The sequence below is a fragment of the Carettochelys insculpta genome, chromosome 3 (assembly GCF_033958435.1).
Source record: "Carettochelys insculpta isolate YL-2023 chromosome 3, ASM3395843v1, whole genome shotgun sequence".
Classification (NCBI taxonomy): domain Eukaryota; kingdom Metazoa; phylum Chordata; order Testudines; family Carettochelyidae; genus Carettochelys; species Carettochelys insculpta.
Window position 1 is genome coordinate 169,340,360 of NC_134139.1, and position 18,961 is coordinate 169,359,320.

Genomic DNA, 18,961 nt, shown 5'->3' on the forward strand with positions numbered 1-18,961 from the left:
TTAACAATACGTCTTCATTATAAAATGTCCTTCTCTAGGTGACAACCACCACCTTAGATTATTATGAATTAGTTGGGGAAAAACTAATTTTATGTACGCTTCACTCATTTTTCCCAGCCTGAACAAAAAGTGTACTAATAATTTAAATTCCAGCGAACATAATTGTAATGCTATTTCCATTTGAACATAGAATACTGGGACTGGAAGGGAGCTCAAAAGGTCATCAAGTCCAGTCCCCTGCCCCATGGCAGGAACAAGTACCATCTATATCATCCACGTTAGATATTAATCCAACCTGTTCTCAAATATCTCCAATGATGGAGATTCCACAATCAACCTAGGCAATGTATTCCATTAGGCACCCACACAGACAGGAAATTCTTCCTAATGTCCAACCTCAACCTCCCTTGCTGCAATTTAAGCCCGTGCTTCTTGTCTCATCATCAGAAACAAAGGAGAACAATTTTTCTCCATCCTCTTTGTAACCCTCTTTTATGTCCTCTCTCAGCCATCTCTCTTCCAAACTAAACAAATCCAATTCTTTTAATCTTCACATATAGATCATATTTTCTAGACCTTTAATAATTTTTGTTGCTGTTCTTGTGTCTTGCTCACAACACTCCTGTTCACGCATCCCAGAATCGTGTTTGCTTTTTTTTTTGCATACTTAGCTTGTGGTCCACTCCAGCCTCTAGGTCCCATCCTGCAGTACTCCATCCTAGCAGGTCACTTCGCATTTTTTACGCATGAAACTGATTGCTCCTCCTGAAGTGCAGTACTTTGAATGCACCCTTATTGAACTTCATCCTGTTTTCCTCAGACCATTTCACCATTCTGCATTATTATTATTAAGACATTTCTATTCGTCTGGTAGAGAAACTTGTTTCAAAGTATCTTCCAAATATGATTTTTGTCTCTTTGTATGCTATGAACATACAAATTACAGGTTGAATGAAGGAATGTTATTTTACCTTTTAATAGTTAACATGGCACACAAATTAATTATGACTATATAATTACAATTAATTATAATTGTGTGCAGTTTTGCACAATGTATTATTCAATAAAAATACTTTCTTAGAACAGAGCAAACCGACTTCAGAAATAAATAGGTAATGTTTATAGAGAGAATTGGGTGTGAGTAACTAAATTTAACATGCTCTGTAATGGTCTCTTTCTGGCTGTGCTGCTACTTTCAGAGTAGTAGATGGTACTGTGTTCATTCAGTTATTCTGAATTTCCTTAAAGGATATATTAGATAGATGAACAATATAGATAAAGTAAACTTGGGCTTATCTTTTCTTGCCGGGGGGGGGGGGGGGGGGGGGACAGGGAGTAAAGTTTAGGGATAACAAATAGTGATGTTTTCATAGGAGATGTTTATTATGGTAATTTTGTAAGACTTTAAAATGGCTCATGACTATGAAAATTGTGCACCACGTTGTCCATTGAAACACATTCTTATTTTCACTCTCTCCTTCCATGCTCCATTTCCTTTCTGTGGCTCTTTACCTTTACTTACTACAGCTTTTTTTTTTTTTTTTTTAAATTAAATATTAAATAAGCATTTCAAGCCGCTAATATGAGACAGAATTCCAACTGGGTGTTTGTGTTTTACAGTAGTAAGTCATTTCTACTCTATTTAGATATAAATAAAATGGATCCCAGTCAGTGAGACTATATTGCCAACAGCGGGGGCTAGGCTACACTACGGGGAAATGTCAGAAAAAGATATGCAAATTGCACACTGCAATTTGCGTACAGCTCTGTTGGGAGAGACTTTCCTGACCTCTGGCCCATCCACACAGAACCAAACGTCAGGAAAGGTCTCTCTACTGGAACATCCCTTCTGTCTCGTGGCACGAGATGCATAAAAATGGTCGGCAGAATGCAGTCGCTTTTCGGACTGTGGTCTTGGAAAAGCGGACATGTTGTTTGGATGTGGCAGACCTCTTCTGAGAGATCTCTGGTCTCCTAAAAAAAGTCTGCAATCTAGACATAGCCTGAATACCTAGTACAGGATGACAATGATGGTGAATAAAGTGGTGGTGTAGTGATACCCATCAGATATATTCTGATGACAAAATGGGTGTAAATGGATGAATAAAACAAAGAAGTGTATCTTGGACCTATTTGGCATACTGTGGGAGTGCAAAATGAGGTCTATCCATTTATCTTTTTATATACACTTCCTTTTTTAAACTTTTCAGGTATGTAGCTTCTGTTTGTTTTGCACATCCACTGAATGCCAAATCAGATTGGTTTGCTTTGTCACTTGCACCCAGTACACATACAAATCTCCTAGAATTAGAAAGGACCTCAGGAGGGTTATACAGTCCAGTCCCTTGCCAGGGCCAAGCACCATCCCTGATATATATTTGCCTCAATCCCTAAATGGCCACCTCAAGGACTGAGCTCACAACCCTGGCTTTAGCAGGCCAATGCTCAAACCACTGAGCTATCCCTCCCCCAGTACATCACTAGTGGATCAGCAGAGCTCACAGAAATTTTTAAAATTCAATTTCCACCCCCCCCACCCAACATATTTTTTTAAAGTGTTCATGAAAAATTCATCTTAGGGGGTGGGCAGTTTTACTTACACTGCTTCTGTTCCGAATCTAGCTTGGAGACCTCCCTGGGAGCTGCAGCTGACTACAGCTTACCTTTGGCCCAATATATTTCTCACCCCACCCCCCACTATGAAAACCTTTGGGATTAATCAAATATTTGAAATGCCCGGTGCGCCAAGTTTTCTTCAAATCAAGTTCCTTGAATTCTTCCGTGATCATTTACTTATAGGTACCTGAGAACAACCAAAATTGAATAACCAGCTACGTTAATATGTTCACTGGCCAGGTATGGATTTAGCCACCATAAAAGATGTTGATAATCTGATCAATTTTCCAATTCATCAAGTTGAATCAAACAAAACCAGCAGAAATCATGATCCTACTGTATAGGACTATACCAGAGGTGACTTAACTAGCCCTCTTCTGAGAGCAGAGAAAGCGTTTACTGACTCACTTTCTCAAACCTTTTAAGTGTCAGATTCCACCTAGCTCTTATATAAGTGGGAGAGGCAGAAGAAAATGGAACTGGGCCTTAAAAGAGCAGGCACCAATCAAGTAATATGGGGGAAATCTTGCACTTAGCCACATGGGAAGTAGTTCCATTGACATAACAAAGCAGGATTTTGACCAATATTGCCTCTTTCCCCACCCCCACAGCTAAGTGAAGTTCTAGGCAACTATTTCTCCCACACACTGGTTTTGACATATGAACAGCACTCAAGCTGCCTGATATATTTTATTATTGTTGCATCTGAAGAAGTTCAGCCATTTCTAAAACAAGGCCAGGGTGTAATTTGCCAAGCTCTGGTGGGACACTACTGAGGGTATCTGATTCAGAACAAACTACTTAGAGAGAGGACTGCCACACCCCAGAAGTGGGGATCTTCACTCCCCAGGTACCCCAAAAGAGAACTTTTGTTTCACCATACTCAACAAGAATTCATACAAGCAGTTCCCTCAGACACTCCAAGTCCCCTGTATAATGCTCAATAGCACTCTTTATGCAGATAAGTGACTATGAAAACCATTCTCACCCAATAAAATATTCTTCCAATGCGTAAGGAGCAGCCATGTGCCCAGGTCAATTTATAAGTCAGATCTTAACCAAAATATCATGCTGTTGCCAATCCTTTAGTACCTAAAAGTTGAAGTTTTTTTTTTTCTTTAAATAAAGGTGAGAGCTGTAATTGGTTTAGGGAACCAAATACGTACAACAATTACAAAAGTGATTGGTTCAGCCTTGTTATCAGTAATGGAATAAACTCCTGGCTTAAGTCAAGTCTCTGCAGTACATCCACAGCTTGGATGAGTTGTTCAGAGCTTCAGTTTGTAGTAAAGTTCCTCCAGAGATAAAAAGCAAAATTAAAGACAAAAGGGAGGAGTATCCTGGGCGTCTTATATCTTCTGCCATATGGAGAGAACCCATGCGTGACTCAGTTCTTTGCAGGTAGAAGCCACTGTTCACATTCCAATCTGGATGTATTCACTGGCAGTTGAATGTTTCTTGATGAGCCAATCAACCTGAGTAGCCTTTCTGGACATACTGGCTAGATACTTTCTGTGGCCTACTTGAGGAGCCAGCATTTGAAATACAGGTATACAGCTAAATGTTTATATATTCAATTATAAAGGGATGTGCATGCACAAAAATGGCATAATCATAATCAGCACATCATAACTTATCTAATCTCTCTCTCTCTCTCTCTCGACAGCAATTGTACGAGAATTGTGGTAAATATAGCTCAGAGATTGCAACAGTGATGTAAACGATCATATCACAATCAGATAACATCACAGGAGAAAATATCTTGTTTACACAATGTTACAAAATTCTGGTGACTTTTTCTTCACAAAGCTCTCACTTCTCCAAGCGGAACAGGGACTTGATCTTTTGCAGTGGGAGATGGCTGTAGTAAGATGAGGGACGGCCTAACATGTAAGTCCACATGTAAGGTATGTGTGGTGTGATGTCTGAGGCCAAGACAGCCATGGTTAGGACTTTAAGATAAAGCAAAGTGAAGCTGTGAGCAAGACACAAGCCCTACTCACACCACTTGACACAAAACAGGACTGATATTGCAGAAACACTCACACCTAAGTAGTACTAGTCACAGACTGGGAGCACATTTCAGAGGGATTGTGTAATTCTCACCTCCTAAAAAAAAAAAAAAAACCCACACACCCCTCAAATAGCAGACATACCACCCCAGGTTCAGAACAGGGTCTAAAATGACAGCATGATGACTAATGATGCTTTTGATTAAACCACCATGTGTAAGGTAATGGGTGGATCTAAGTACATCGAAGGGTGGCAACCTGATACATCAAGCGTGATGTGTAACTTGTTTGTAGCTGTGTATAAAAGTGTCTTTGTCCAGCCTATGCATCTCATGTCACTGACTAAGCTGTGTCCATTGTCATGGGCACAAATTCTTACCCTACCTGTAGACATCCTGGAAGCTATTACTGTGCTTTGTTTACAATAAATCACGCCTGGTGCCTTCAATCCTTGCCTGGTCTTTGGGGGGCTCCCTTGGAGTTTGCCATGTTAGCTACTTCAACAAACCAACATCACACACCCATACACACACATTCACACAAGGGCCAAACAGATAATAGCCATATGACATATCACTGATGGAGCAGGAGACCTGACAGACCAGGAGACTTCTGATTACTACAGCAGCCATTGCATCAGGGATGTGTCTTGTGTTCCTGTGAACATTCACCTCAATTTCACCAAATTGTTAGCCTCTGAAAAACTCTACTTTGCATGTGCTCTGACTGCTGAAGAGTCAGCACATTCACCACCCCTCTCCAACATGTGACTATACTGCACATGTGCCATCTCCACAGAGTGACTGATACAGAGAGAGAGAGAGATACAGAAACACAGCTGATCTTTCCACATCATTGCTGCTCAGGACAAGACACTGGAACTGAGAGCAAAATCTCTCTCTCCTATGTTCCTGTTAGGCTATGTCTATATGGCAACACTATTTTGCAATATCTTATTTTGAAATAACACATCCACAAACAAAATGCATTTCAGAATAGCACCTAGCTATTTTGAAATAGCATTTCCAGGTCCATAACACTATTTAAAAATAGTGCCATTGGAGTTTATTTCAAAATAGCACTGTTTTGCGTCTTAATAGCAACTATTTGGAAATAGCGAGTTCAAAGTAGTCATTATTCCTCATGGAATGAGGTTTAACAAAACTGCATTTCCATTTTATTTCAAAATAGCATATGCATTGTTTGGATGCTGCTAAAGTTATTTTGAAATAACTGTTATTTTGCGATAACTGCTGTGTAGACACAGTTAAACCGTCCTTCCTACTGTCTCCCAGGGAGCATGGAGGAGGAAGCCCTCTGACTTAAATGCAGAGGGAACAATACCCAGACAAGGGTGAGGGAAAGAAGTAGAATGGGACAAAAAGCCTGGTGGGAGAGACTGCAACTGTGAGGAGAGAGAGGGTATGAGTGAGAGTTTGCAGTGGGAGACCGGAACTGGTTGAGCACAGATATGGGTGTGGGAGGGAGGTGGGGGGGAGGGGAGGGCCAGGGTGCAAGAAAGTGAACTTGGAGAAGGGATTGTGGAGCAAACTGGGACTTTTTGGACACACAGACTAGGACCCGGTATTTAAAGATTATATCATATTACATACACACAACAGGGCCAAATTAATGTTGTACATGCAACCTCATTTCTGGCATTTCCTAACTTTTAAATACCAGGCTTCACATCCTTGATAATGATGCTCTGCATGCTAGCAACCTGGGGGCGAGAGCACACTTAATTTAACCCAAGGCCAGATATGATCATTCATACCCATATCCAGAGTCTGGAAGGTCAGAACTCTACAAGGTTGCTATGTGTCAGTCACCCCATTCGATCATAGACAAGGTGCTCTTATGCATCTTCCTCTCACTCTTCTGACCAAGGAGACAGTGCTTGTTTCCTGGCAGCTGCCTTAGCTGGCAGGCTAGTGATACATCCCTTCATGCAGAGAGGCAGCTAGCTCCTACCTTTTCACCAGTGAGCCCCAACTGAGCCTGGCTCCCTCCTTTTCTTTCTCTTCCAGGCCTAGCATTGGCTGCAGTTAAAACAGGGTGGTACTAGCTGGGCTCAATGACACTCTTTAACCCCTTCTGTGCTGGTGGGTGGTTTCTCTGTTTTGTCACATTGCAATGTGTAAAGATCATTTGAGGATAATCCTAGTCTCCAAAGCACTTGTGACCCCTCCCAGCTAGCCACCATTCACAAACTTTATCAATGTGGTCTTTATGCTATTGTCCAAATAATTTATGAGGACATATAAGGACTGGTGACAAGAGTGGGGTTTAGCCAGCAAAGGCACATCCACATGGCCTCTACAGTGCCAGCACCCCCTTCTGCCTGCACTGAACTCTCACGTGGCTATTGTAATGAGCTTTGGGATTATGCATATAAGCAGCCATGTGCAGTCCCAAGAAACTCACTTCGCATAGCTCTACCAGCAGCAGCACCGAGCAGAGCTCTGCATAGACCCAGCCCTGGTGTACCCTAGTTCTTATATTATGGGAATAAGTACAGTAAGCCCCCAAAATACACAAGGGCTGCATGGAACACAACCCTCGCATACTCCAAAATTCATGTAAATTGGGTGCTTGGGCAGTAGGTGGAGGGGGCAGAGGAATTAAGCCTGGGGTGGGTTAGGGCTGCACTGTGTGTTTTGGGGAGGAGGGGAGAGGAGGAGGAGATTTGAGCCAGGTTCGTGGGGTTTGGAGCTGGGTCTGTGGGGGTTGGAGCCAGGACACACGGGGGTGGCTGGAGCCAGGGCACATGGTAGAGGCTGGAGCCCCCCATGCACCATTCACAGGAAGAGGTGGCTGCTGCTAGTTCTGTTCCACTTTGATGGGAGATCTCCTCCCCCACACACCTCAGCATCTCTCAAGGGTTTACTGTATACAGTATGAATCGGGAGTCAGCTGCTTAAGAGTGAGGTCATGTACTCTAGATTTGCATACTTTGAGACCTTCGTGTAAATAATTCCCTGTTCACTTTCCTCCATAACACTCAGTTTTATATCCCTCTTACACTTTTTTCTTTTAGATGCTTATAAATTGATTATTTGCTCCATTATCTGCCTAAGAACCAAAGTAAGCTGACTGGTCTACAATTCCCTGGCTCCTTATGCTCATTTTTACACAAAAGTACTATATTTGCCCTTTCCTAGTCTTCAGCTCTCTCTCATTCTCCATGAATTCTGAAAGACAATTAGTAATAGTTAAGAGATCACTTGAGACAATTACTTAAGTATTCTATCAGGCTTTATGAACTTGAACAAGTTAAGAATGATTTAGATGTTTTCTTCCTATTTTAGCCTTGGAGCCTAACCCATTTAGGCAGATCCCTGTATTAGTCTTCCAATCGCCATTATTTGTGAGAGAGAGAGAGAGAGTGTGTGTGTAAGCAGAAACAAAGAAAAAAAACCACAACCAAGAAAACACACATTTAATGATTTAGTCACTGCTGTGTTTTTGGTGTTTGCCATTCCCTCCCTCCTAGGATAATAGGTTTACTCTGTCTTCTTGCTTCTCATATATTTGCAAAATACTTTGTTACCCTTTATATTCAGAGCTAGGTTAATCTTGTTTTTGCTTCATCCTTCTTAGAGTATGTTGAGACAAAATTTATCTTCATTTTTTCAAATCTGACCAAGTTTCCAAATTTTGTAAGGTTATTTCTTTGTTTCCAATTTAAACAAGATAGAAAGGACAAGAAATATGGCAAGAGGCTAAGCACTGAGATTGTTAAGGGCACAAGAGCAAAACTATGTCTCTTCACAATACTACCAACTCCTGAATTCTTTTTCCCCTTAAAATTTGCTTTTCACAAAATCTCTCTCATCAATTTTCTGAGTTTCATAAACTTTGCCTTCCTTATGTCAATTATTTTTATTATGCTTTTATCTTAAAACCACGAACACCTACTTCACAATATGGGTCTCACAAGCTGCCTAACACCTTCAAATTCTCAGTTAATTCCTCAGTGTTTGTCAAAAAATAAAATCAGATCTAGAACAGTCTATCCCCTCAGCGCTTTCTTCATCTTCCCTAATAAAAATTGGCTTCCAACACATTTCAAGAATTTATCTGGATAATCTGTGCCCCAATGTTTTGTTTTTCCATGAAGTATCTGGGTAGTTGAACTTCCCCATGACATTCAACTCCTGAATTTTGCATAATTTTTTCCTGTTATTTTTAAAAAAGCCTGGCTTGGCAGACCAGATCCAGCCCCTCTGGGGCAGTATCTTGTATGGATCTGTCCTAAATGGTAAAAGCTAGACCCACTAAATTTGATATACAGCTTTTTTTCTTAATCATAACTTAAAGCAATCTAAAGATTAGGTGGTGACAGGAAAATGAGACACCTCAAATAGGATTGCTTCTCATAAAAACAAAACAGAAAAGAGAGACTTTTAAAAAAAAAAAAAAATCAAATCAAGTTCAGTCTTCAAAACTGACATAACTGAGCCAATGTTGAAAGACACTGAACCAGGTTGAGCAGGAATAATAGAATGAACCTAGAATAGGATTCCTTTTCAATAAATCTTACAGAAAGGAGGTAAAAATGGAGAAAATTAGAGAAGTGCTCTGTTTTGGCACAGCTAAATCAATGCTAGACAAAAAAGTTATTGAAAACCAAATTGACTATAGCCCTTTTTTGTTAAAATGGCTATAGAATGATAAAAGTTTACATGCATGGAGCAAAAGGTACACTTGCTGGAATTCCCATTAAGCAAAAAAAAAAAAGAAAAGAAAACCCACTACGAACATTAATAGGCAAATTTTAACTACCCTTTAAGAAATCCAAAACAAAAATTAACTTGATAAAAGTGTTTTTTTTTTAAAAACTACAGTAATTTAAATAAGACTTGTACATTTTCCCTTTATTCTCAAACCCCAATGTCTTATTTGATTGGTGAGGCATGAGTTCCCTTTTCAAAAGCCACACTGACTCTTACCCAAACAATTTCTACTCATCTATGCATCTGACAGTTTGCTCCTTTACTATAGTTCCAACCAGTTTTCTCAGCACTGAAGCCTGGCTCATTGACCTGTAATTGTCAGGATCATCTCTGGAAACCTTTTTAACAACTGGCATCAGGTTTGCTGTCTTCTATATATTTTTGTCACCTAGTATCAGTAGAGAAAGATAAAGAGCTTGCTTTTGGACATGTTGAGTTTGTTAGCACACAGACATCTAGAAAAGATCCAGACCCAGAGCAGAGAATTAAAGAGGGCTGAGAGACTCTTCATCAGCAGATCTTGTTTTTCAATTGTAAAGCATTTAGGAGATATGATTCAGGCTTTAGTGAATGACTGCTGAACCAAAAGCCTGTGGATAGGTTGAGCACATGGTATTTCCATGATTACACTTCAAACAAAAGTTTATATAGGTGTTAATGGTTGACAGTAAGAAACAAAAAGATTCATTTAACTGAATTTTTAGTGTTGTATACAGCTGAAAACTCCAATCTTAATGATTTTTTATATCCTTTTACTAATTAAATACATTGTAAGTTGTTAAAACTGGAAGAACTTTACCATGTATCTTGTTTATTTGTTAGGCTTTTCAATTAGAGTTGGACTCCAGACAAGTGAATTCCATTAAGTTTTAGAATTAGTTTGGGGAGGGATATTGGCATTAAGGCCAGATCTTTGCTATGTGGCATAGTTCTGGCTTTTAGGAGCCAATGGGTGTACTCAGAAGTAGTTAGCACTGTGTGTGATGCTCAGAATTTTGTAGGGTAAAGATTTTATTTGCAACCTCTTTGAAGAATGCATCTGTCTACAAACTCCAAGGCTATGTGAAAGTTTCAATCCAGAATTTGTTTTACCAGCCTCTGTTTCATTTGCATAGCAAGGATCCTAAATATTTATTTAGAATACCAATAGCCAACCACCTGACTGATGCTTTATTTCCCTTCCTATTTTCAGTGTTCAGTTGTTTGCTGCCTGTTGCTTTGTTACTTATTTTTAGTTGCACAAACACAGAACGGTAAAGGCATTAATCAAATTAAGAGTTGACATTCCAGACAAGTCTGAGTGAACGTCTTTTACTGTCCTTTCCCGTGCCAGTAAACACTGTCCAGGTTGTACCTGCCTGAACCAGCACCTTCAGTACCTGAGTAATCCCAGCTGAGGGAATTGGCTGGACCTGGGGAGGTCAAGCCTCCAGGCTTGCCTGCAGGGGGCGACCAGCCTGCTGACTAGGATGCCCTCCTGGCTGCCACATGCTCCCTGCCTCCAGGCTACCTGGGGGGCCCTATTCCTGGTGAGGCTCCCTCCCTGGCATTGCTGGAAGGGCTCCCTATCCCTTGCCTGTCTCCCCACAGTGCTCCCTACCATCATGGCTGCCAGCGAGGCTCCCCAACCTGGCTTCCCACCACAGTGAGGATACCATCAGGGTTCCCTGTTCCAGCCAGGTTCCCCACAATGGGGCTGCCAGTAGGGATCCCTGACACCAGTGGGGCTCCACTGCTGGCTTGCCAGCTCCAGACAGCTGGGGCTCTCTTTTACAAGCGCTCTCTGGTCCAGCAAAATCTGTGGTCTGTTGTTGCCAGAGCAGAAGAGTGCTGGACCAGAAAATTTCAACCTATACTAAACATTTGCAAGAAGAAAATAATAGTTCTAGTTGACTCAGATTTGTTTAGTATTTTAAAGCTGAGTAACGTGTGGATAATATGCATGCAAGAGGGACAGTTTTCCCCTGCTTGACCTTCCTGAACAAGCTGCGTGCCTCTGTACCAATGTTCCAGTCAGACTATCACACGAAGTTTCTGTGATACTAATTATAATTGTGATTACTCACTAGTATTTCAAGTTCCTCCTGTTGATTCCCCACGCTTCTTGCATTAGTATCCAGACACCTAAGTTGTTTATTAGATTTCCTCTTTGATTCCCTCTCATCTTTATCTAGGCAATGACTGACCATGCTCCCCCACAGATTTCAGTCAGTCATTCACCCAGGTCAACATGTTTTGAACTTAGCTGTGGACTTTTGTCTCCTTGTTCTGTCAAACCCACTTTAAAGCCCACCTAACTAGCTTAGCTAGTTTGTAAAGTAAGGGGAAGAGTGTCTTCTGATACAAATAGGCTAGATCTATGCTTAGGGTGATCATCCATCCTGTATTAGGTGGGGCGATCCCATATCGGGGATACCAAAAAGGCATCCCTGCTTGTTTTTTTTAACAGGGACTAATTGTTCCCTATTTGGGACCACACTTGCTGACCTTTTCCACCAACAGCTATGCAGGTGAAGCTGCTGGCAGGAGTCTCAGGGAAGCAGGGGGGCGCATGAGCGGCTGCCAGGTCCCTGCTGCCGCTTTCTTGGACTGGGCCAGTGGCTAGGTGGAGCCAGGAGGAACTGCCCCTCCCCCATATTGCCCTGTCCTGTACTTGGGACAGGGAGATATGGTCATCCTATCTGTGCTCAGCAGCCCTCCACAGAACAGGATCCCACGGTCAAGTCTGGAAGACCTCCCAGTGACTGCATTCATGCAGCCATGTATTTAAATCCAGCATGTCTCTGCATCTGCCTGGAAGGATCAATGAGAACACCTCCTGTGGCTCTAACGCCTTCACCCTCACTCCCAGAGCCTGGACACCACTTCCGATTCTGCTCAGGGATGTATGTTGCAGCATCATTAGTGCATAGTGGATGAGCAGCTTGGGGTAGTAATCAGAGCTGAATGATCCCCAGCAGCCCTTTCATAATGTCTTACATACCAGCCCCAGCATACCTCCCAGGATGCCAGATCAGGCCTGCAGCAGTATGCCTTCCTCCTCCTCAGAAAGGTGTCACCTTCTCAACCCCTCTTACATCTACATGGAAGGAGGAGTCTAGGCACAGGAGAGATTTGACCGGTAATAGGAGTCTGTACTCAGAGATGACAAGCTGTTATCTGAAGGTTAGCCAGGAGCACTGAGGCTTATTCTATACTATGATCCCCACCTCTGCCCACTCAGCCCCTTGCCAGTTTAAAGATACACAACTTCAGCTATATGAATAGCACAGCTGAGGTTGACATTTACTGCTGCGTCTTCTATAGTGAGAAGAAAGGCAGCCGTTGTCCTGTTAACTCCACCTACTCATCGCATCTGGTACGGTACTGAAGTTGATAGAGTGCTTTGAGGTCAATTTATCCCATCTAAGGAGACAAGTCAAATTTCACATAAGTCAGGATGGGGGAGGGACAAAGAGCTAACCCCGGGAGCGAGGCACCCTGTCACCTTCAGGTCCCAGTGGGTCAGGCCTGCGAGTGGCAGAGGGGCTCGACAGCCATAGCAAAGATGGAGTCAGCATGGAGCTGCAAAGCAGGACCAGGGTGGCAAGAGCAGCAGGGTGAACAGCACCGCTGTGCCAGCTGGGTGGCACATGGAGCCACCACCATCTTCACCACAGCTGCTGAGCCACCGAAGTTTTCAGATGGGTAGCAGTGAGCAGAGGGGAGTCAGGGATGCAGCAGGCCCAGGGGGAGGATGCAGCAGCCAGGCAGCAAGTTTATTTTGATTCATTATTCCAAGAAACACACAAGTCAAAATCATGTAAGTCAAGGGTCTACTGTACCTCCAATGTGTTACATATAACATTCCTGTTAATTCACTCCAGAATCATATAAGCCTTTTTGGAAATAACATCATGTTTTTGACTCTTTTTCAATTTGTGATCCACTATAATTTCCGGATCCTTTTTAGCAGTACTGTCACCTCACCACTTACTTCCCATTTTGTAACTGTGCATTTGATTTTTCCTTTCTAAATAAAGTACTTTGCACTTGTTTTTACTGACCTTAATCTTTGGAAGTCTGCTAGAAAATACTGACCTCCTGCGGTGTGGCAAATTGTCTCATTCAGGTCCCAAGGATGCTGGACTAGAGAGGTTCAACCTGTAGTTCAAATGGAACTATTTGTAGCTTAAGAGCGAGTGGTTCTTATGTACTTTGCTGATTCAGGGCCTACATGGTAATTTTAGTAGCTTTAATATCACTGAGTTGCAAAATCATACTAATATAGATAGCTTTGCTAGTTCTATTTATCTGGAAGTATAAGCAGATAGCTCTTCAAAAAATGTAATCTTGTGAGGTTTCGTGTTTTGTATACTTCCTCAGCACTGCCACAGCATATCAAAGGGGCCCAAAGGTTCAGCCACTGCCACTGCTAAACAAATAGCAGCAGCTAGAGCTCCAAGGCCTGAGGGCAACTGTATCTTTTGTCCCCTGTGAAACACCAGGCCTGGAGAAAACTGCATCCTTTGCCCCCACCCCCTTTGGCAGACCTACCATCAACCATCCTTTTGTCTCATGAAGTTAATCGACTGTCAATTCAGATCTCTGGGCATTGTCCCACCATATTCACTTCACACAAAGTTTAGTGATGCAACAGCAACACATGATGGAACAGTAGGGAGATTTACTCAGATTAAAGATACCAATTAGAAACTATACAGAAGAGAGATCAGGAGCTAGTCTGCCTTATTGCAACACTAATCAATGGTCCACGCCTAACAAATTTCCAAGTCCAAATGAGTAGTGACCGGTTTGCTGGCTTCTTTCAAAGGAAGGAAGGATAAAACTATGTGTGGGGTTGAGAGAGAGAGAATTATTCTTGGAAATAAAGCTTTACTTAAATTTCTTCGTCTCTCTGAACATGTTTTGTTAAAGGAAACAGACATAATTGGGGTGATGTGAATTTGCAGATGTATTACTGCCATCTAAAATGTTTTTCTGCTCTTCTTTGGACACCCTGAATGTATTGTTAAATTAAATATTAGATTCTTACTTTAAACAGATTGTTTTCTTTCTATTATTTATGGACAGTAACGTGATCTTGTAAGTTTTTCTATCCTAAATAGGGTTCAGACATCAACAAGCTGCAAACAGCTTCTGAAACAAAGGACTATTCATAACTACAATTCATACTCTGTTCTCATTCTTCTCACATCTTGGCTCAGTTTTTTATCATCATTTGTAACTGTCTGCCAAAAACAGGCACCTCTTACAAACAATGCAGTATTTCCAAAGACCAACCCCCCCCAAGCAAGTGCAGTAATTCTGACTTACTCCGTTTTAACATGAAACACAGGCATATTTATCTCACAGCTCCTAACCTTGAAAAACCAAAATCACAAAACACATGATCTTCTTAAATAATATTATAAAAACCTCCAGTTTAACTGCCTTTATTAAACTTGTGGGTCACTCACAAACACAAGTTTAACAAAATATTTATTGGTGGCGGCAAAAATATCATCTGTAAATGAATACTGATACCTACAGAGCACCTTTAATCTCACAGTGTATATTGTAAACTGTATGGAAATAAATCAGTGCCTTTCTTCTTTGTAAAAAAAGAGAAAAGAAGAACCAGTACTCAGCTGCCAAGGTGTACCGGCACAAAAAAAGAGCTTTGGAAATAACTCTGGCAGTGACAGAGAGTCATCTCTGGGGCCAAATATGACAGCTGTTTAAAAGCTCGCCACAATCCATAGGGCAGTTGAAGTAAGGAAATGCAGACAAATACCACAGCAAACTGGAAAGTTTGCATAATGACATTTCAATGCAGTTTTAAATGGGTATTTAAGAAACAAAAAAGGGTGCTTGTACAGGCCCAATGCTGGAGTTGTAACAACCAGAAGAGAAATTTCAGAGCCATCTGACAGGGCTATCAAGTGGCCCATTTTGCTGCTCTGTGGCTACACTATGTAGTTAGGGTGATTTAGTTTTAGGACAATTAATTACTAGGAAGCATTGTGGGCCTGACCCAAGGACTCCCATTGACTTTGACACATTCTGAATCAATGAGGGACACTCCCTTGCCTCAGAAAGATTGGTAGCAGCCTAGTAAGTGGGAACACGCACAACAAAAAAGGTCAAATTAAAAACAATGGATTTTTCACCTCCAGGCAAGCAATTTCTCTAGTACCCAATCCTATGAAGGGAGCAGGAAGACCAGTTTCCTGGATCCCAACAAGTAACTCCAATTCCTCCAATGGGGAAGGTAAGTAACCTCCCTTTGATCCTGTAATATGGGACAACTTCCATGTGGGCAGAAGGAGGTGAGACCCCACACCTTTTGTCCTACTAGCCTGTCACAAACTGTGACCAGAATACCACATGAAATTACAAACTAAATGACATCAGGGCAACTAGACTCAAGTCATTGTTAAGTCTGATGTGAAGACAGCACAGCTTGAGGGAAAAATACAGTCTGCAGAAGTCATCAGTTCATCTCTTTCTTTGGCTGCAAGCCTTTCCTTCCAAGTCTGGCAACTACTACAGTGTCCGTGTTCCACAACGTGACACTTCACTGTCCACAGTGAAGCACATATTTTGCTACAATAAAAATTAAGAAACATAACAGTTACTGATTTCATAGAAATGTGTATGGCCTTCATTTACTCTTAAAACTTTTCTTTGCTGGTGAAGAGGCCAGGAGTCCCCCAGCAATTTTTATTTCTCAAAAGAATCAATGAATACTAAAACCAATGTCCCACCTCTTGTTTTAATATTCATTACTTCCTCTTAGGTATGCATGCATGAGCACACAATGTATGAAACCTGCAAGTTTCAGGGTTCTTTCGGTTTTGCATTTTTTTTCCACCTTTCCTTTTAAATATAATGGTGAATTTCCTTCTTTTTCAATCTCTTCCTGAAAATACATGGGCCCACTGGAAATAAACAAATACTTGAATTCCTGATGCTTGTGCAGGACATGAGTATCACTTTTAAAAGTCACATCACTTGGGAAATGCAAGGGAACATGACAACACATATCTTTTCAAGTGTTCCATAGTGTCTCCGTTTGTTCTGTGGGAGTTAACAGATGTAAATGTGTTACCATGAAATTAAAATTGTTACACAGATGGAATGTCAGTGTTATATACATGTGACATTCAGCAGCATGTGTTTGCCAGAATTAGTTAAGCTGCACCAGCACAAAGGTGGCTGGGGTGGGGTGAAGAGGAGGTGAAGGAAACCCATGCACTACTCTCTCCACTACTATTCCTCCTTGAGATCTCAGTTGCATCTTAAATTCATCTATAATTTCCCTCAGTTGGGACAGAGTTACTGCCTACTGTGTGTAAGGGCTTCTCCTCACGTTACATTAATCCACACCTGAAGCGTTTAAATTCTGATGTGCACTAGTGCCACATCTAGTAACTGGCCTAGATGTACCCTGCTAGCATCCACTAAAAGTTCCCCCAGCATGCATTAATATAGTCCTGTTTCAAACAATACAACGTTAGTATGCACTACAGAATTCTGTGCACACCATCAGGATCCACACAAGCCAGTTAGTGCATGACACTAGTGCACGACACACTAGTGCACCCTTGAATTTATGCCTCTGCTGCAGTTTAATGCACCAGGAAGACAAGCCTGAAAACAATCATCCTTAGCATTGACATGACAGTTACACAAACTTTAGGGTGACTCCTATGAGGAAGATGGGGAGAATACTGCTAACTTATTTTACTTGTGGAGATGCTGAGGTAGAGATATGGTAAAATTATTTGTCCAGGGCTGCACAGGAAGTCAAGGGCAGAGCAAAGATTAGCACTCAGGACATCCGTTTCTCAGCTTTGCACTGCAAATCACGTTGCCTTCCATCAAAAGGAAAGAGTCCAGGTAACTTTCAAATCTCGGGCTGCATTTGTGAAGGCGGCAGACAGCAATGCTGAGTAACAGCTATTGGCTTAATGAGGTGTTTCGCCATCTCCTCAACCATAGACTAAATTCAGGACTTTAAAATGGCTGTGTACTCTCAGAGACAATAATGCCATGCAGCACAGCCCATCGGCGTCAAAGCAGAGAGAGTGTAGATTTTACTGCTACCTCTGCTCAAGGTCCCAGAAATCTACTCATCTGCTGAATTCCCTAGATCCGTTTGTGCTGCTGCTGTGCACGTATGGCTTGGTCTACAGTAGGCAGGTAAGTCTATTGCAGATAGCTAGAATCAGCCTATCTACACAGAGGGAGGTCAATGGGAGAAGTTCTCCTGTCATCCTCCCTCTGAGGCGTACAGGAGCTGACTGCTGACTCCAGATAGTTCAGCTTTGTGCACCTCTAACACACATGCAAAAATCAAACTCCAGAAGATCAGCCCTGACCATGTCATTTTTCCCTGTAGTGTAGACATAGCTATCCAAATTTAGAGGGGTTTAGACACATAGCACAGACTCTACTTCCACTTCTTAGCCAGGTGAGTTTGGACACTTGACTCTCACCTCCCCAGCTAACCAACAAAGGAAGAGAGAGACATCCAGTTTAGGAAGCATGGATTTCACTACCTCCCCGTTCATCTCCTTCACAAGTGAACATCTTGAGAGCTCATCTCTTTGCTCTGCACTCCATGACAATCAAGTCAAGCCATTCTAGCAGCTGTAATGTGAGCAGGAGAGCAAACAGCATGTGTGTTGCAATGGGACAGAGCAAAAGTATTGGAAGGTTAGCACAGAACAAGAGGGTAGGAGGAGAAAAACACCCTGAAGATCCCAGTATAGAAAAAAGGAAGATAAACATTTTGCAAGAGCCATTAGTGTTAAAAACACACACACACACACACACACACACAATCACAAGGTTTTGTTCACTAATGAATATTGTAGGAGCATAGGTATTGTCATGATGCACCAGAACCATGGATCACCTTGCCAGGTATCCTGGCTGCCTGTTGTAACCCCAGGAGCACTGAGACCACTGCCAAGTGAGAGTGAAGGCTCTGCTCTACAGCCTTAGTGGAGAGACAGCTGGCTGGCTTTTAGCTCATGAGGTAGAACACATGGATTTAGCCCCAAGGTTGCAAGTTCATTCCCTCCTGCTGACAGACCTCAGACTTACACTATATCATCAGTGGAAAAAAAAAAGTCATTATTCAGCTGGGGGCCTGTAGCTTCATTTAAAGATTTTAGAAAGGAGGGTGTGAGCACTGAACTCCCAAACACACTCTACATAAACTGCAGTTCCTCTGCGGAAAGATCCCTTGCATCCAGTCCAAAGTGAAACAATCACCCTGTGCGACAGAGTGGCCTGTCCCTCACCAGGCAGAATACATCTTCTTAGCAAACTGTCCCTCCCATGGAATTGGGGTGGTGAGGGGCAAAAGGGACAACTCACCTGAGGCCCAGCAATTCAAAAGGGCCTCAGGGTCCCAGCAGTAGCAGCACATGGCCCCCTGGGTCCTTTAAATCACTGCTGGAGTGTCACATGCATGTCCCAAGCAGCACTGAGGACTGGCAGGGGTGTAGGTTGCACCATGGCTTGGGTGGTAATGAGGGCTGGCTATTCCCAGCCTGGACCCTTCCACTGCTAGGTTCACCCTTCCACACCTTGCCCTGG

At 42.2% G+C, this 18,961-nt stretch overlaps 1 protein-coding gene across 3 annotated transcripts in view; it reads right to left on the minus strand.

Annotated features, from left to right (window-relative positions):
- Positions 1–18,961, minus strand: part of ARHGEF10 (Rho guanine nucleotide exchange factor 10) — a 183,655-nt gene that overhangs the window by 136,684 nt on the left and 28,010 nt on the right. The gene's annotated exons all lie outside the window — the stretch shown is intronic.